This window comes from Rhopalosiphum maidis, chromosome 3 (genome assembly GCF_003676215.2).
Source record: "Rhopalosiphum maidis isolate BTI-1 chromosome 3, ASM367621v3, whole genome shotgun sequence".
NCBI lineage: Eukaryota > Metazoa > Arthropoda > Insecta > Hemiptera > Aphididae > Rhopalosiphum > Rhopalosiphum maidis.
The window spans coordinates 50284507-50306812 of NC_040879.1; the positions used below are offsets into that span (position 1 = coordinate 50284507).

General features: G+C 26.8%; 1 long non-coding RNA gene across 1 annotated transcript; it reads right to left on the minus strand.

Moving 5' to 3' along the window:
* Positions 1-511: 511 nt before the first annotated feature.
* Positions 512-21438, minus strand: LOC113559155. Its single transcript, XR_003405888.1, has 3 exons — positions 21318-21438; positions 3135-3244; positions 512-714 (listed from the first exon to the last, which is right to left on the minus strand). It is a non-coding gene; the product is annotated as an uncharacterized LOC113559155 (long non-coding RNA).
* Positions 21439-22306: the final 868 nt, after the last annotated feature.

Sequence of the window (22306 nt, forward strand, 5' to 3'; positions counted from 1 at the left end):
GTTGGCAATATATTAAGATTAAATTTATTTTTATAGTACTGTGTATTTATTATGTGTGCCAAAGATTAGTTATCTACCTACTTTGTTCTTGTATTATTGTTAATTAATTCTAAAATTTAAAAAACTAATGAAAATATAATTTATTAAAATTGACTATTTGATTAATTTATTTTTCGTGAAGACTTCTACTTTTAGGACCAATCAAAATAGAATTATTATTTATAGCTTAGCTCGTTTTCTCTAAAAAAAACTATAAAAAACATACGTTATAACTTTTTTTTTATTGAAAAATTAATATTTAAAATTGAGGTGTAGATGTCATGGCATATGAATACAATTAAAAAAAAAATAAAAAAAAATAATATATGATAATAATATTAATCTGTTATTATAAAAAGGTACTTGAGTAAAAATATATTTTATAAGTCCGTAGAATTTAATGCAGTCGTCGACCTAAATCGCAACTACTTAACTACTTCGCATATATTATTCATCTGATATTATTGTACGACCGTTCTGAATGATTATATCACAATCTGGTGCCATACTCCACACAGCTGTTATAATCGGCAAATTTAAATTCCTATATACGTAACACGTAAAGCCAGGAACATCGTTGTCATGCATCAACTCTGCGACTTCGTACGGCGGCTGATCGAACTCAAATTCTTCTTCAATGGCGACCGTCATTTTCAATGCGGAAATTCTATGTACCTGCAAGCAATACAACGGTTATATCATATTAAACGTATTTATAAATATTATTATAAGTCTAATAAATAAAATCTATGAGTCTGTAACCATATAATGTAATTTAATAGTTCCAATTCGTAAACAATCATGGATAACCATTTATTATTGTAATATAATATATCACAAATATAAAATATGTTTATATCTTCCACATTATACCTATAGACATATAACAAGAGGTACATAATCTATTACTAATTTATAAACTATGTGACAATTATATAGTTTATGACAATATTTAGGTTATTAGCATAATTAATAGAAAATTAAATTATTTGAATCATTAAACAAGAAAAATAATTATATATAGTTATTCATCCAATACAGATACGCTAAATACATATTTTTATGCGGAGTTCGTTATAAGAAAATATATAATCTAAGCTATAAGTTATGAGTTAACGAATAAAATTCAAGTCAATTATTAAAAAATAATATGTAGAGTTTTATAAAACATAAAATATATTAAAAACTATAGTTTTTACCGAATTTATAAATTTCAACATTTATAGATGTATAACTTGTACCTACAAAGGATGCAGTAATAAATTTTAACCAGGGTCAGACTGCATTAAAAGGTCTACCGTGCATTTTAGTATAACTAATCATTTTACAACTATTGAACTAGTAACGGATGATTGTCGCGACGGATTGTTTTAGCGATGGAAAAGTAGACATTTTCTGATAATCAGACTGATAAACACTAAAGTACACCTCGACTCTTTCTTAGCCAGTCATGCATCACACAATGATAAGTGACGACAGTGTATATTATTATAATACCAATAAAAGTTATTTTATAATTATTTCTACAACAGCTAGAAATATTATTAATTAAAATAAATGTATTTTTAATTTAAAGTAAAGTAAACTACCTATTAATATTTTTAACACTGTTTTGATCCTCAGTTTGAAAAGCTGATATTTCCTGTTTACCAATTGACACCATGTAATTTAATAATCCATGTTGCAAATTAAAATGCAATACAATCAAAGCAATCTTCAGTTCAAGAAAAAAAGTTTAAAAAACTCTAAATACAACATAAAAAAAACGAAACCAAACGCATTTTGTGTCTAAATTGAACCAAAATAATTAAGGAGCCTCGCTATGGTTATTATTTAAGGGACAACATTTAGGCAATTCATAATCTCGTCTTAGCCGCCCGAGATCTATGTGTTAGTTGTAAATGATTATTAGTGTAAGTGAAATGCGATACAAATACCGGCTGGAGTTAGTACGCGCAACATACATTTTATTGTTGGAACTTTGTTTGCCAAATCTGAATAACACAAAAGTATACAATGAACACCAAATAATATGTTTTTTATAATTGACGGTTTAATAGGGTCTAGGACATTTCGGCACGGGTGTTTCGGCGCGAGGAAATTTCAGCGTGGCGTTTTTTTTTTAAATTAACTATTACTATTATGAAAAATAATCGTAATAAAATCGTCAATAGTGCATTCCTACCAAATATAGTTGTTATTGTGTAACGTAAAAACCGACTATATATCTATATAGGTAAGATAAAGGTATAGGTTATTAACCCACAGCAGTTAAGATAAAATGATGAACGTGGGCATGGCCGTTTTCGACCAAAAACGTACCCTTTCCTTTTCGGCCGATTCACTTTTCGACCAAATTAAAAAAAAACCAATTCCTCTTTCGGCCAAAACAAAAATTATAAACAAAATAATATTTATATATAATTTTTGTAAAATTATAGCAATTATATAATTATATAATTTTGAAAATGATTAAAAATATAAGTTGCAAACACGATGCCCACTGATCAAATAATTAATGACAGATATTATATATAGATTTTAATCATTTTCGATATGTATAACATAAAACGTAATACATTCAACTTTTTGTATCCTGTAATTTTCAAAATTACCTATTTTATATTACTATTATACTTAATTATTATTGACAAAAATTGTATATTATTATTTTATGTTTTTATATAATATTATACATATTGTAACATATTAACATAAAAATAATGTTAATATATAGATATGCTTATATTTTAAATAATTTTGCACTATTGACGATTTTATTACGATTATTTTTCATAATAGTAATAGTTAATTAAAAAAAAAAAGCCGCGCCGAAACAGCCGTGCCGAAATATCCGATTCCCTGATTTATATGTATGGTTAATAGTTAATATTAATTAATTTATCGTATTGTTGGATAGCTATATCTACATAAAAAATATATATAAATTCTTATAATTATATGCATATAAAAATCTCTGTATGATTATTAAATATTTTATTGTAAAATTAAAAAAATTATCAAAATTTGAATTGAATAAATGTATACTTTAGTTGCATTGAGAAATCAATTAAACTTAAAATATATATACTTACGATAAATGCAGAAGTAGACAAAACTTTGTAAAGTCGCTGTTCTCTTTTTGTCGTAAGAATAACGACTTTGTCGATCTTCACAGTAGTGCTATATGAAGCGGTAATGCAAACTGAAATCATACAATAAATATTAACTGCGTGTTAAAGTAGGTACATACTACATATGACAAATCATAATACAAATTTTAAAAATAAATACTGAAACAACGTCGACTGAATCGTTTTTCTCAAAACTAGATACCCAGTATACGTTTATATTATATGAATATTTGGTAAATAATCGATATTTTTGAATTGCCGCAATAAAAAATTATGAGGATTCAGGAACCTTTATTAATCAAACCTGAAGCAATTAAAATAGAAAATATAATTTTTTAACTTACCAACGGTTCATTATATGAACGAGTATATAGCCTAAATATAAGGTTATTAATCAGACTGCATATAATAAAATAAATCAAAAATATCTAAAAAGGTCCAAATACTTACTTATAGTTTTAAACGTTTAGTAGTAGATACCAACAATACACTGACGAGTTAATCATTTGATGGATCGTCACCTAGTGCCTCGAAACCAGTTAATAATGATGTAGGTAAAATCACACACGACCTCTACCGTCGCCGAACGACATTTTGGGCGTGAATATTATTCTCCCGTGATATTTCGATATTCGATATCGACCGTACATAATCCGATTACAGGATTGGTGATGTAACGTAAATGGATGACCATCATTACGTTTTTAAATGTATGAAACAGTTCATAGGTACCCTTACATTGTACACCTGTATCATTCTTCTCCTCATATACTATAACTAACAATATCCCATTATTTTTTTTACTCGTCTCTTTCCTCGGGCTTTAGATGTATTTGCATTAGTCGCCACAGTATCCAGTTTGGCATCGAAATTCATCTGATGTGCAATAAGGTTTGCTCATACAGATGAAAGCGTGTTCGTATATAGTCATATGTCGTACACGCCAGTGGCACGCCAATTATATTCATAACTATTATACTTTTCGCGGAGTCATACTTTGACACGGCGATTTAAATTAAAAACAATAAAATACATTTTAATTATTCTTTATTTATTGACATACGTACATTATAAAATGTTGACTTATGAGTTTACAAATTAATTTTAAATAAGACGAAAGTGTTTTCGATTTATTAAGTATTTAATATATGATAATATTTTGTTGTAACAGTGTCATAAAATAATTTTAAAATTAGTTATAAAATTAATTTAAAAAATATAAACAAAAAATAACAGTTCAATTTTGTTATTTTAAAGAATTTGTTTTTCATTGCCTATAGGAAGTCTTTACTTCGTTATTATTGCTGCCTAATATACGTTTTATATAATAGATAACATTACGTTAACAATGTAAATTTACCAGTTCAAGTAGAAATAATAATATATGATCATCAACATTTTTCAGTGTAATGATCATAAAAAAAAAATCATGATAGAGTATTATTAGTGATCGGCTGGGGAGATATGAAAGCTAAAACGTTGTTATCAAAAATTCGAATAACTATTAAATAAAATAATATTTAATCATTGTATAAACAGTATATTTATGATAAATATTTCGATTAAAATTGGACTTAGGTTTCTAGATAAACGAACATCGTTACAATTTAACACGAATATCACTTTTCACTAACCGACAAAATAAGTAATTAACTGTAGTATAAGTTTTTTTATTTTTTTTTTTTTTATTTTACACTTTATAATATGAACTAAACATTTTACGATTATCGATAATTAAATGGGTATCAGGCATTCGCCAATATTTTTACTCATTAATAGATTCTTTTTTTTTTAAATGGCCCAATAAGAATAAAATCAAGTTATTTATAGGTATTAATTAAATTAAATACGAAGTCAAATAACATAACATTTAAAAGCACGATATGCAATAAACTAAAATTCAATAAAATAATTATTATTATATCCGTATTTGCTGCGATGTAAATTATGTGATAAATATTTCAGTCACGTACAATAGGAACTTAAAAAAAAAAGATTTTCAAAATTTGCTGACCTGTGCAAAACGTGTAAATCATTTTTTGATTGGAAAACAATAAAGATCAAAGAAATTTTTCTTCTGTATTTAATAGTATTAAAAAAATAACTGAATGTAAACAAATTGTTTTACACTCGTACGCGGTATACAGTCGATTATTAATAATACTAATCATTGACGAGCATAGGAGGAGTATAATAAGCATATGTGATGAATAGTTGTTACCACGGCTGCTAGTGGAGCGGGTTCTCGGAACAGCCGATATAATAATATGGTTGCGATAACAACTTACTCGAGTCTTAGAAAATTATAACTAACGCAATTACGCCGAACAGCAAGTCGCATGCTCTGCCAATAAAATTTACGATAAAATCATAATAAATACAAAACAGTACTACAGAAATATATGACATTTTTAACATACATTAGGGTTGTTTTAAAATACGCAATACAGTAGAGCAAGGATGTCCAACTCGTACCCGTGATAGATTTTAAAGCGGCCCTCGCATTAATTCAAAAACCATCAATCAATTATACACGACATTGTGAAAATAAAATATATATTTTGATAAAATTAGAAAATTTTAAAATTTCAATAAACATTAAATTAATTAGTAGTATAATATGAAAGTGTCATCGTGTTTTTATCCGGTAGCGATAATACGGGTGCCGCGGGTCCACGTATTACCGATGCGGGAGGTCAGACGATCAACTCAGACAGGTCAGGTTAATGTATTATTGTATTAAAATAAATAATAATTATTATTAAAATGTGTGTGACAAATTCTACGCACTCGATGTGGCCCCGTCTTCGCAAAAGGTTGGACACCTTTGCAGTCGGACCGTCCCGACTCCATCAGACATTACGGTAAACCAGACGTATAATGGATAATTTTTTCAGAATTCTCATATTTTTTTTATTATTTCTGTATTTTACCGGCAATAATAAATTGCCGGCGAGTTCGATTTTTATGCTAATATGTAACTACACAAATACATCGTATGCGCGTAGTTATAATAAATAGTTAAATCCTGTACTCGTCACCTATGATAATATATTTTTCGCTGTAATTTATTCAATTTAATTAATAAACGTGGTTTAATTAAAATATGTCTTTTAGTCATTCGATTAGGTATATCTACTCTTAAAACATACAGTAATCCGACACATTTCTTGGGTCGCCCAGACTACCGAGTATATTATATAGGTAGGTTTATCGATGACAAAATGATTTATTATTCATTTTACTACAGCGGTTGCAGTTGTATTGTATTTCATCAAGGCAAGTCTGAAGTCAAGACAAATTATCTTATAAACGTTAATTAGTTCGATGAGATTAAAAATTATTTGATATCTATAATAATATACAATAATATGAATAGGTTAGGTTTTTAATAAATTTACTTTTTTATATCTAATTTTTACATTTTAATAATTTACATTATATACAGATAACACTTAGGTATATTACTATATACATTAATATGTACTGTATATGTATAATAGTACAAAGTGTCCGCGTTTTGCGATCTAAAATTTTACCTGGCCGTTCAAAGTGTCCGCATTATGAAATTTAAACAATGGACCGTATACAAAGTGACCGCTTAGCAAAAAATATACTAATATCATTTTAAATTTACACGTTAATAATGTTAATATTTTTGCCCGTGCCCATGGATAGGGACAGGTGTGCCCTTGACCTATAGCCTTACTTTTACCAAAAACAATATGGATACATACTTTAATTCATTTGTATACTAAAAAAATAAAGGATGCAATTAAGATGATATTTTTATAAATGAACAATACTATAGTTACCATCAAACAATTTAAGGAAATATAAGTTTTATAAATAAATTTATATTATAGAGGGAGAACTAAAAATTAAAAATGTATAATACAAATTACTATAGGTAGTGATTTAAATTATAGGAAAATGGTTTTATAGAAAAAAGGCCACAGGAAGGGTGACTGTCCGTGCCCCATTGTCCTCACTGAAGGAGCCACTGAACTGTTGCTAAATTTTTTACCTGCTGTACCATATTTTTGGTCATGGCCATTTTCGACCAAAAACGTACATTTTCCTTTTCAGCCGATTCGCTTTTCGACTAAATTTAAAATAGATCGATTTCCTTTTCGACCAAAACCGTACCCTTCCTTATTAGGCCAATTCCCTTTTCAACCAAAACAACAATTTATATAATACAGCCAATATATAGGTATGTAAAAAAATAAAATAATTGGCATATAATTTTGAAAATTTTTAAAAGCATAAGTTAAATAAAATGTAAAAAATCTACATTACATTTGATTTAAACTTATTTAATTTAACCTTTTTTAAATCAAATATCAGTGCTGTGCTATATGATAATTCAATGACTTTAGTCGTTTTAGATTTTGAATATTTTCATTCACAAATATACATATTTTATTAATTAATATAAATTTTAATTATCGAATTTCATATTTATATAATAATATCTATATTTTTTAGAATGGAAAGGGGAGTGCGATATTTTAGCCCCTTTTATTTTACAATTTTTACCAGCATATTTATTTCTATACGTTATTTGAAAAAAAATACATTTTTATTACGATATATGAATTATCGTACAATATAATATTAATATATTATATATTAGTTCTTGTCACAATCATTTACTAAGCCATTGTATCATATATACACAGTACTATAATACATATATATATATATATATTTAAATGACCTATATTAAAAATCTCCGCACTCAGCCCGCGAGGCATACGATCAGATGTCCTGCGCACGCCTATAAAAGCTTTATTATTATTATTATTTTTCGTTATTGTTTACAAACACTACGCTTCTACGTTCGTCTGGTTTTTAAACATACACAATCACAGTGTACCGAACCCTGACCAACAAATGATAACTCGTCAACATTCGTGTTGGATATTATTATCACATGACACGGTCGCGCGGGTGGCGCCTCGTCGACGCTATCGACGCCGTTGGGATCCTTCGATGACGTTACGCGCGTCGCCGAAAACGTAGTACGAATAGTACGATGTATATAGATGATCGACGTCGAGACGGCCAATAGTAACATCAACAGGACCTATATACAATAGTTATCTTTTCTATTCAGCGTTGTCGTATAAATGAACACGTAATTGTACTTAATATTATCGGGATTTAAAATTACACCTAATCGTTCTATACCCGTCTAAAGTATTATTGTGTGACGCAATCGATACAAATATTTATCGAACCGTCGTCAATCGTCATAACATTACGGTGGGTAGATCTGCTAAGTATTGGTGCTCGTTGGTCCCGTATTGGAGTATAAAAAAAAATATTAAATAATTGAAAATTTTGTATAAATATATATGTATGAACAATTAATAGTTATAAGCCCGTAATAATGGAATATGTTCCATAAAAATAACATATAAAGCTATTTGTCTTCTATGGTTTTGATAACACTTATAGTTACAGATATCGGATGCACTGTAAAATCTATTGCATCAAATATTATAATTAACAGACAAATTTGAATAGAAAACCTGTGCTAATGACGACGCGGCGAGTAGATAACCGCGCGCAGTAGTAAAGGTGACGGTAAGTTTGGGTACAGGGGGGGGGGCATGAGTATGAGAGCGCGGTACAGGCAGCAATAACACGAAAAGCAAAACATTTCTATTAACTCTAATCAAAAACTTTTCTCATATAATGGTTCATCTAAACATCAAACACGTGCAGCCTTTGAAATGAAAATCACATAAATCAGTTTGGGACTTCACTTTTATAGATATATATATTGTTATGACATACTTCACCATAATAATGTATATTATACGGCAATAAGATAAATTTTTCTCCATACGACATGTAGTACATATGTTTAGTGGTTGAGATGCGTACTATTTTGAGATTAATGTTATTAAAAATTACTTAATATGAATACCATCCTACGCGTATATGAACTTAAACAGTATAAATATAATAGTTATTAAAAATATCTACTTATTTATTCTTATTTCCTGTAAATATTGTATACAATTATAAGCTGCAGTTAATATTATTAGAAAAGTTAAATTATTATAATGTGATTTTATTTAGCTATATTTTAAAAATTACATAAAATATAAAATAAATACTATTATATCTGCGTAAATTTTTAAAACATAATTTTCAGTATAACTTTAATAAAAAATAAATAGTATTAATGGGTAATTTTTACTTTATTATTTTTTTTAAATTCTAATTTTTATTATAATAATACATATGTATATTATATATCAATATGCTTATGAATTGGAGATGGACCATAATAAAAAATGAATAATGTATTATAATTAATATATTAATGCTGTTTTGTAGTTTTGTTTATACCAACTAGATGTACGAAAATCACGATAAAATTCAAAGTAAAAATGAGTTAAACGAATAGGCTCCAACGTTAGTAATTATATATTCTATAAAAATTTTAAAATTAAAAATATGCTCTTAAAACTAAAATAAAAAAAACAAAATATACATTATACAATTTTAATTATTTTTTCGTAGTGCTTTTAAACTAATTTTTCAGCTTACTAAGAGCAGTAAATCTAGTAACCCACAAAAAAATGAAAAAACATACTAATGTACTACTTACATACTATAATAATTAGTTTGGAAGTGATAGGGACTAAAACACAAGTTATGCAGAAAAAACTATAAATGCATTCAAAAATGTAAAATATGTATTCAGGTTATTTTTCGGGAGTGGGAAAAGACTTAAAAATATTTTTAATTTCCCTTTCGCACAACTGCCACTAATGTAACCCGATTTTCATGACATCTACATTTTACACTCGACAGAATAAATAATGACTATAATTGTTGTCATCGCTATGGATAAAAGGAGCCTGACTACGACTAAACCACCAATAAATATACAAATATAAAAATTATTATTAAACAAATAATTGATCGGTGATTATCATAAACATTATCATGGACAGTTAATATTAATCTGTGTGAAATATAATTATAACATTAGTAAAAAAACATCATAATTATTATAATATCATTTTCTATTAAGTGTGTATTGTCTGTGACAACTTTCATTAATTAAATAAAAAACAAATATGTGTCGTTGGTAAAATAATGTTGAAGTACAACCGTAAATAACTGAAACTTAAATTATAATATTATTTTGGCTCATTCCAAATGTATTAAATTGTTGCTACTGTTGTGAGTATATTTAACTAACAGTTGAATGGTTTCAATAATTGTCCCTCGTTTTATCACTATATCGGTTAGTTACTTATACGTTACACGTTACGCAACTTGTTGTAAGAATTCGGAATTATCAACAAACCTAAATATAAATTATAATAATATATTTTGTATATCAAATACTGTGTACGTGAAACATTTATTTACGTATATATTTCAAAGAAGTAAAAATGAATCATGATTTATTAAATTGTAATTATTTTTTTTTTTTTAGTTTAAACTATTAATAATAGTTATAATCTTAAAACATTTTTATTTTATATGTATATAGTTTGAATAAAATAAAATCTGTAAATGTGTTAATATGTGTAGTAAACCGTAAATTTAATATACAATATTATTACGTACAGGTTATGACATTTAACAAATTTGTGCAGTAGCCGGCCATGTTTTCGTACTGTACTGGACTATGATGCGTGTTATTCGGTAATACATAGAAAGTGCTGGTAGATAATTGGTTACCGGTTGAAGATGTTAATTATTGAACTTAAATATGTAGTAAAAATAAAATAAAACAATTTTAATATTTAAAATAGTTAAATATAGCTTATAATTTAATATTTATTAAAATACGCAACTCGTATTCGTAAAATAAAAACACAAATATTTCTTAGAAACCAAATTACTAAAATGTTTTATTTTTAAACTCGACATAGTATAGTATGTGAATTTTATTGGTTTCCTCATAAATCGAGAGCATCTAGTAAAACAAAAATTTTTTAAACTGACGACGAAAAATGTTACAATTATATACCTCTCTGCGTATTATTGCGTGGATTAAGTATTTATGAAACGTACGTAAACTGGAAAGAGTACATTGAATATTTGATTCGATACAAATTCGTTTCATACAAATATACAATTTAAATACAAAAATGAATGTTGCATATTCAAGTTTACATGATTTTGCATATTAAAAGATTTAAAGCATATTGATGGATATTATATTAGTAAATCATTGATTTAAAGAATTTTAAAATAAAGAGCCACCACACATCGACGCATCGATTATACTTTGAATTATACTATAGGGTAGAAACACTATAAACAATTATACATTCATTAATATCTTATTATACAAATTAATTTTAATTACCATAATAATATATATTTTGAAGTTAAACTTCTTTACGCAGGGTAGTGAGGAAAAAAAAACGAACGGGCGGCCGTACGAACGCAAACACGGACATGTCGTTGTGCGCAGCCGCGGATTGTCGTAGCTGTATTTTGTAAACATGGGTTGTGTCATTAAGCGACAGTATTTTTGGTCGGGTTATTAAACAAAGAATACTCAACAATAATATTAATGAGATAAATATTTAGATAAAAACGGAATGATCGTCCGAGATGATTTCATACGGTCGTCGGGGCGGCGGTGCGAAGCGTATCAGTACGTCATATACATAATATCACATAATAATAATAATATTACGTATTATAATTTCTTTTCTTTCTTTATTATCCTCATTATACCATTCTATCCATGCCTTACTTTCTTTTTCACTCACTCAGTGAGTACCGTTCAAAAGAAGTTTAACTTCCCGCGCGCGTACTGGTAACACACACACGAGTTTTGTTTTAAGACTATTGCAGTCATAGGCGTGCGCACGGGTACAGCCTATACGGCCTGTGCTGTATAAATTTGGCGGTTTCCCAACTTCACTTCAAATTCAAAATATTATTTCCAGGGAATCGCCAATTATCCTTATAAAGTTATAATAAAGTGTTTTTGCGTTTTTATTTGAAAATAATTTTTTTTTAAATTTTTTATTTTAACTGTAGTATTGCATAAAACAACCTCTACCTAAACTGACTACTAAGTACCTATTAAGAAAAAATTATGCCGTACCTGTATCAAAGTTCTGCAAACGCCCATGATTGCAGTAATAGCTCATCATAATTACAACAACAAGTACTTAGGTACCTGGTACAGCCGTACAGGTATAATTTTGATATATATATATATAAATACTTATTAACAATAATTAATAGATATTTATTTTTTTTAAGTTTACTTGCATATTTTATTTTCAAAACCATCTAGGTAATGCCTAGGTAAATACACGTTTAAACATTTTCAATTTATTTTTATTTTGTCATTAGATAAATGTATAATTTTATTATTAATACTATGCAATAAAATGTTTGTTTACCTACTGAATCGGGACGTTAAAGTAAGATAAAAATTATAACTGTGTCCTTTTTTATGGGATGCAACCCAATACCTAACCTAACCTAATATTATAGTCCCCCGATTCACAACAAACCAATTTTTTATGTATAAAAAGGGGGAAATTAGCGATTGCGTCAAGTGTAACTTTCCATTTCGGAAATTATAATTATTTATGTGTTATTGACATGTGTTGTTTAATTTCATTGAATTTGAACTTGAAAAGTCTATAAAAAAAATCAGATTGGCATCGTTTATATGTTTTTTACATTTTATGGTTACAGTATGAACTATTGTAAAAAACCTTTTATTATACTTTAAGTTTAGTAAGCTAAATTAAAATTAAACTGCAGTATACATATTTAACCACTAAATAATTTACAAATATTCGTAATTTAGACTTATTCTGTTAATTTAGTACCTATTACAAATGCTTATAACAATTTCTAAAATCAAACTAGTAACGATGAACATTAAAATATTATTCTCTGAAATCGAGAGTGAACCTTAATATAATACAATTGGAGTAGGAATTTCTCAATTGTGTATTTATTAACAATGACCTCGGACCGTCTCCAGAGTCACAAAAGACCACAGTTGTTGGGTTCGTCCGGTTTTACAAAATTATTTCTTGAAATATATTATAGTTGTCGAGAACAAAAAATGTCGCACCTTATACACAATATTTTCAATAATACTACCACTATATATAGCACAATCTATTAATCTTAAATAAATGAAATAAAATGTTTTTGTCAATATACTGGATCGATTTGGCGCCAGTTAACTTGGGTAGTTCTTTAGTAGCGATGCACCGAAAATCGTCTTATATAAGTACATTTTAATACATTATAAGATACATAACAGTATTATAACCCATCCGCCAGGAGTGGCAGCACAATATAGGTTTTTAATGGGAGATCGAATTATTTTCGTTAATGCGATAAAATTCCAGAGTAAATAATGTAAAATCGATGTCGTCTTTCATACTTCATTATCGTGTATAGACATATACTAATACAGTGAAACCTTCCATAGTGGACACCTCCTAATAGCGGGTGTCATTTGGAAAATGAGTATATTTGCACTACTTTCAACAGAATAGCGATCACCAATAAGCTAAAACTATTTATCTTAATTTAAAAATAATGAAAAAAATGACAGAAAGATGACAGAAAAACGCGTTTACATTAGTACAACGAAATGAATTCGTACAAAAACCGATTTTTTTTTTTACGTGTAAATGAATGGTACATGCATGTATGCATTGTTCAACACGTTTATACTAATAAGTAGTAGAACGAAACGAACTCGTTCAAAAACCGATTTTACACGTTATTGTATGTATGATGCATCCCTTTATTTTAAATATTATATTTATTTAAAATTTATTAAGTGTTTAAAAGTTACATATTATATTAATTTGAGAAATAACGGAATAAAAAGGTCGAGAAATTAATGGAAAATAAGCAACATATATATAGTACATACATCACAAAATGAAAATATTGAAAATAAATGCACATTTTCAACAAAAAATTATACTTATTCATTTTACTCGGTGCAGAATTTTTATGTAATAAGAAAGTCAAAATATGTATACATTGATTTTTATGTTAACATATTATAATATGTAATAAATAATAATTAATAATTTTATTTTATTAAGAGGGTGTTATAAAGCGTTTTTATTTTTAATCGGAATTAAGAAATAAAATCATGATTTTAAACTAAAACTCCGTGTCTGAATAATATAATTATTATAAACACTTTGTTTATATTGTGTTATTTACAGTATGAACAACTAATGAGGTACTATTTATTTATACATTTTTAACTGAACATTTTTCGTTGAAAAATTATTTTTATAATTTCATTTATTATTTATAACACGTATACAAATTTTAATATAAACATTGTTAACAAATTTGTTTAAAAACAATTTAAAATATTTACCGCGCATTTATATTCATTTTTAAATTAAAACAAGCTATTTAAATTGTCTAATTATTTCTTTTTCCTATGTCCTATCTACATATCTATTCATAATTCGTAAAAAAAAGGGGTGAATTTCGAAATAATAAGTTACAAAACAATTTAAATAATAATATAATTTATTAAAGATAAATTATTAAAACCATTTTTAGACGCTAGTCGGAGTCCGAATCAGAAGTCGCCAATGATACAAAACGTAATAACTATTTTCAAATATTATTTATGGTAATTTTTAGACATGAATTACTCTTTTTATCCCTATAATTTCCATATTATTTCATACGGTTAGTTTGTATTATTTTATCACATCAATTACTGAAACAATTATAGTGCTCGATTATTGTGTTTTTAAATTACAATATTTTTGCGTAAATTTTTAAAATAATTTATATTATAATTTTAATTTTTTTGCGTATATATTGAACAGACCAGTGATTAAACAAAAAAAATATAATAATAATAATAATATAATATAATAAGCACAAATAATTTAAATGCTTAAATAATTATACTAATATCTGTGTGTCTATTTCGATATTCGATATATTATTAATTTTCTTCAACTAATTCTATCATTGATGCAGCCGTACGCACGCCATATTATTTTTTTACAACGTTTCCAAACATAGGTTTGCGGTAAATCCGTATGTTACTATACAAAAGATTATTCATTACTTATTATTATCAATATAACACAAACTTCCTATCACTAATAAGTAATTGGTTATATTATTTTAGATAATTCTTTTATTGTAACAAAATACTTCATACAACAATATCTTTAATGTAAATTTCCATACATGTACGAATATACCTAATACCTAAACTATAAAGGTGTACGCTTTGACTAAACCTATTTACTGTCAGTTGTGTTCGTGTTTAAACTCTGTCAGTCTACGTGCTTTTTTTCGGAATGTTAACATTTTATATTTATATTTTAAATGGAAAATGAAATTTCCCAAATGATTTCGGAAAGGGAAAGTGATTTATTAGTAGTGAATGGGCACGAATTTCGATACTTCAGACAGCAGGCTCATGGAGATGATGTACTATGTACGAAACAGTGTACGTCTATACAGTGCGAGCATAACCACCCCGTAGATTAAATTAAAAAAATTGATAGGCAATTATTACGGGAAGAGTGCAAGCAAAAAGCCCCATGTTCTATATATAGCTGCAGCCAAAAAAAATTAAATTAACTTCTATTATTAATTAAACTTCCCTCTCTACTCTAAATCTTAAGAAAATGCCATTACACAATGCAATTACGTTGTGAAGATTTTTTAACGTAAAAATGTTTTTAATTATGTATTTCTATTCTTATCTGTATTTAAATAATAATGAATTATAAATTGAATGTTATGTTTAATGTTTTTAATGTTTTTAATATTTTTATGTTTGTTATAAAAATGTGGCAATGTCACACCTAATTTCACGCGCAATCGTATACCCTTGAATAGTCAAAATCGTGTTCTTTGTTATTCCGGCACTGCGCGCAATCGTATTCATAGAAAAGGCAAAATCGCGCGCAATATCGTACTCCACCAGACATTTTAAACCTGATTTATTTTCCAAACGTTTTTAAACTTTTGAAAATGCTGAACACATTTTCTGTTACATCGTGTAGAGTTAAAAGGTAATTTTCTACACTTAAAACGTATTTTAATTAAAATAAATTCACTATTTAAATTTAATAAATATTTCTTTTAATTATCCACCCTCCCCTCATGGAATATTTCTGGTTGAGTTATTGAATTCTATCATCAAATTGTATAATGAGTCACTGTTAATGACTATAATATGTATCATAATATAATAATGACTAATGTTACAATATGTTTGAACTTCGGACGGCTAATTACCACACCGTCCACACCAATAGAAATGTAAATAAAACCGATAAACTAATATATTAAATTTCTCATTACATTGTTAATCAATTGACTTACATTTTCTATTTGCTATTTTAACCGTACACGAGAATATGGGATTGGTTACGATTTACGAACATTATATTATAAAATTATATACCATTATTTATTATTACATATATTATGATATCAAATAAGTAGAACGTTTATCGTATAAATAAATATATGATTATATTCGTAGCCATTCCAATGTTCAAACATACTATTATATTTTGTTTACAAGCTGTGAACACCAGTGCGCACACAATGAAGTATGACTGTTCCATTATCGAACATCGAACCTCGATATTGTATTATTATTAAATTTGTAGAGATAACCAACTGTCCTACCTTGATTAAACATTGCCAGAAAACACGCACTCCGTCACAACGACAATTTTAATAGTTTATACAAACAAAGATTATATTTTTGATTTAATGACCGCAGTCAAAGTACACATTTTGTTCGATGCCAATTAGAATTGACAAAATTAAATACCAAAACTACGAATCATTGATTTGAAAATAAATTAATTTTTATTTATAATATAGTCAGTAGATAAAATTATTAAGAGGACGTTATACCCGCATGTATTGTCTCTGTTTCACTAATGTAGATCATAGCAAATTTTCATTCAGCAGAACACATTTTGTATTGTTACCTTTAATATTAGAGTCAATTTACCTAGTATCAAAATTATGTATTATAATAGCATTTTTAAAGACAAAGGCGAAATTAATAATGTAGTTTTTTGTGAATCGAATTTTTATTATGGTCTCAAGTAGTGAGCCTGTAAGCCTCTAAAAATCAAAAAGAGCGTTCATAATTTTATAAATTTTGAGCAGACAGATAATATATTAATCTAATTAATTAGATTCGATTTATAAACATTTATTTTGGAATTCTTTACATTTTTTAAGTTTTAATTATTTTTTCACTGTTTTGAGTTTTCATACCATTTTAATATTTTTTATTATGACTGGTCTCACTAACCATTTTTAAACGTTTTTTTTTAAATTTTCATCTTTATGAATTTTTTATATGCCGTATTTTATTTATAATTATATCGAATTTAAAATACTTTACGCGATAGATATTTTTAAATATAATAAATGTATAGTGTATTTTATGTAATATAATTATTTTTAAAATTTCTATGTATTTATATAAGACTATTTAGTGCATTTTTAAGGTATTTAAAATTAATTAAATTCGAAGGATAATAAATTGTACAAGTTAGGAGTTAATAACTGTAATATCAAATATAATATGCTGTCTTGAAATGTTGTTTACTGTTATAAAATAAATTATACTAATAGTAATACAAATTATAATTATGAAATAATCATTAGAAATATGAGATGGTAAATCGTCTCAAATTAATTCTCTGTCGGAATCAATTTCGTATAAAATATATTATGATGTATAAATTTAACACACTTATTAGATACAATGACCTACTCAATGACGAAAACATGCGTTATAGGCAAGTACAATATTGAAATCTATTACACAGCTAAGTCAAGCTGGTCAGTTCCTATTTTACCACTGTTTCGTTTCATGGCTGTACATTTTTTTAACTATTAATTATACAAAAAAAAAAAAAATTCAATCGATAAAATTATAAATAAATTAGGTACCTTTACTAAAAAAAAAATTAAATTCAACTTAACTATTACATTATAAATTATAAAAACCAAATTAATTTAAGAGAATCTCTCTATTTTCGTCAATTTTAGTGAAAAGATCAAATGTTTTGTCAACATTAAGTTAGTTTATGTTACAAATTTTCACTATGAAAAACATTTGCACTGAGCTGACAATTATTTATGAAACATATAGAACACTGAAAAAATGTAATTTTATTTAATATTGAATTATATAATATTATAAACTTTAAAATATGGATTTTATAAAATCGTAATTGTAAATAAACTAAAAATTAAAAACGTTTCATACGATCTATAGACATTTTCTTACTTAATTTAAATGTTTTTACAAAAACCAAAGTTTTTAACTAACTTTACATTTGTCAAAACAATAACAAAGTTTCCGTAAAATTCTTAAAGTGAATTTATATTTTCATCGAGTTTTTGACATGTACATGAGCGCACATAAGAGTAGTATTCGTCAGTACTTGTATTAAACCCTACTTACTGTAATAACCATTTATTAATTTATGAATAACATATAGATCTCGAGTAGAGACGACAAGATTAAGTAGTATCTTAATTTTTATTGTTGCCGCTTAAATCAAAGCCATAGTGAAACTTTTAAACCCATCATAATTAATCCGTATAATTGAGATAGAAACAATATAAAGTCAAGTTTTTAAAAATATATATAACAGCAATACATTTTGTGAGCAGTTTAATATTATTAATTTTACTGCAGTTTAAGTTATTCGGTAATAAATAGTTAAAACTATATGATGCAAACACATACAGCTTGCGAAAGAATCAATAAATTAACTCGTATAAACCGTTCACAAATCACGAAAGTGATTGAAATATACTATATGTTTAAAGGACCATCCAACTCAAAATATTTTCTTTGGCTTAAACAATAGTAACTACTAAGACGAAATAAATGACACCACTGAAATTCGTTTGTGACAATCCAATCGCTTGTTACGGTGAAGTTTGACATTGCACGTGACGTCACGGATTTGTTCGCCGCGCCGACGGCCATATATAATACACAGCAATATTTATCCATTTTTGGTGTAATGTGAAATAATTAAATAACTGCTAATGAACTTATTTTTTTTCGAATGAACTAATCAAATGTATTTAAGAGTAGGTACCTCATAATCTTTCCATAACTATATAACATTTTGATTTAATCTTTTAGAAAAAAATAACACTTAAATAAATTATATTACAAATTTACCATATATTCATCACTGCAGTAAACGTGTGTAATATTGTTTTGAATTCGTCTACCTATAGTTTTTTACGTTTAAACTGGCTATTTTAGTTTTAACTCATAGCTAATACTAGAAGTGAGTGAGGGCTCGCATAATATTATTATCTAGCAGTACTCTTATGAGTTATGACAGTGGTGTGTTATAATGTATTATATAATTGTTATTATTTCATTAATATTAAACCAAAATATGATATAATTATACGAATAGAAAGATTATGAGTTACTCTTAAATACATTTGATAATTTAATTCGACTAAAAATAAGTTCATTAGCAGTTATTTTAAGTTAAACCAAAAACTGATAAATATTGGCATATATTGTCGTGTATTATATAAATGGACATATGACCGGCGTTGAGGCGAACGAATCCGTGACGTCACGCGCAATATCAAAATTCACCGTAACTAGCGAACATAAACAAATTTAAGTTGAATCATTATCTTATTTAGATTCTATTCTATTTATTATGGTAATAAAATAATTATTGATTTTTTGAGTTGGACGGTCCAAAACTGCTTCCAAACTCAAGTCATACAATTTCTTAAGGTATTGTAAGTAAGTCATTGCCTGTTTACGCTATAAGAGCTGTAACTGTGACGCGTGAGTTAAATAAAATAATGATTAACATAGGTGAAATTTTAAACGTCTGTAACAATATGAATGCAACTAGCCTTAGAACTTGTATGAATATAATAATACTTTTGACTATTTATAAGTAACGCTAAAATATTAAATGGCGAATATAATTGTATATTGTGTGTAAGTGTTTGAAAGAATTATTAAATATATATGTATATATATATTATATAAGTCTGGAAACCAAATCACAATAACTGATAATTTTTGGTGGACTTTGGTGTAGGTATAAAAACTGAAAAGTAGTATACTATAGTATATTTATGAATACCATTTTACTAAACATACGTCTACCAATCACTAAATGTACCTACATTAAGTAAAGAAAATACACGTCAGCGTAGTGACGAGATTTTAGTCGTAATACGGTAATATTGATAGACTCATAGACATCGCCTTCCCTTCTCAATTTGAGCGACTTGTATTCCGAGTTTTTGATATACAAGTGTATAAAATTGTACAACGATGAAATTAAATCAATACATTGAAATTTCCCTCTTAACAGACACCACTAAATGCACCTCAGAAACTTCCGAATAACGGACACAATAACTGAAAGAGTGTGGTATTTGAACATTCTAGTATATTAATAATAAATTTAAATACAAAAACTGAATAATATATTAATATAAAACTGTTATCCGATATATTATTGTGATGTTTTGTGACGATGGATAAAAAATAACAACTAGCACAATTCCACTGATCGATAATTTAACAAAAAATAAGTAATATATATGTAAAAGTAATAATAGTTGAAATAATAATAAAATAAGTTGAACTTTAGGTATAATTGGTTGTAAATACTAAAATATCTATACCTGTCTACGATCACTGAACAATATAAAAGAAAATATAAATAGTTACATAATAATATAATACATACCATATTTATGATATATAGTATATTTTTTATAAAATATCTTATGATTATATTTTCATCACGACTCACCCACTATATTGTTCCTACTTTTTATCTGCCGTTGGTTATTTCAACGTTTCCACAAAAATAAGCAATAGTTATAAATGTTACAATATTTATATAAAACTAATAATCCAAATAATAATAAAATAAGTTGAACGTTATAATAACGGTATAATCGGTTATATCTATTTATACCTAACTACGATCACTGAACGACATAACATCAAAATATAAATATCGAATAATATATTTAACATATTTATCATATACCTATAATATGTTCTAAACTATATTTTATGATTGTAAAATCATCACTCACCTCTAATTTGTTCTCACTTTCTTATGCACATTGATTGTAAGAATATAATTCGACTTTTAAAACGCACAGCGAAATGTTGACTGCAATGACTGAAACTGACTTTTGCTGTGTTCGAAGTGAGACGTTCAGAACGAAATAACGATTGATCAACGTCGATTCATGGCAGTGTACCACTAAAAATTAAAGTAATAATAATATTAATCAACTGAGATAACAGTATGTTATCATTTATTATAATATACGCATAATAAAAATCTGTGAACCGTTGACTGACGTTTATTCGATGCCAGTTCATAAGGTTAACGGTTAAATACTTAAATATAATGATATTACCATACTGTATTATTACGATAAGCCAATAAACCATTATCGTTATTATTATTGAGAATGTAGATGTTCGATTTATCATTGCAATGAATCATAATAAATAATTATTATTCATGTAATAACAGATCTCCGTAAGAAGAAAAAATTGTACATAAGTTTTTAAAATATTCCAAATAGTAAAAAAAAAAAATTGTTTTATTCAAAACATACAAATTGTGGACATAACTGACAAAAAGTATTTCGACTAAATGAAACAAATATGGTGAAGCATAGAAATCCTAGTCCTTATAGTCATGAAAAATGATTTACTACAGGAGAACAGTTTATTGATTTTTCAGTTGGTAGACAGGTAAATGGTAATTATTAAGAATATTAATTACGTTTTAATAGTTGTTAGTCTTGTTTTAGTCGTCTGGTTAAAAGTAGGAGTTATAACGTTCTACAGGAGAGATGTTTATCTCGTTGTCTGATGATTGATATAGTGATTTATGGTTCTAGGTCACTTTGTACAATTATATATACATGTGTATACATTATAAATAAATTTATTAAAATTGTTATTAAGTTTAAATATTATTTGGTAAACCTAAGTATTTTATACATTCTCCGAGTTTTTGGACAGTTTTGCAGACAATACAATAAATTGGACGAATATGTCGATA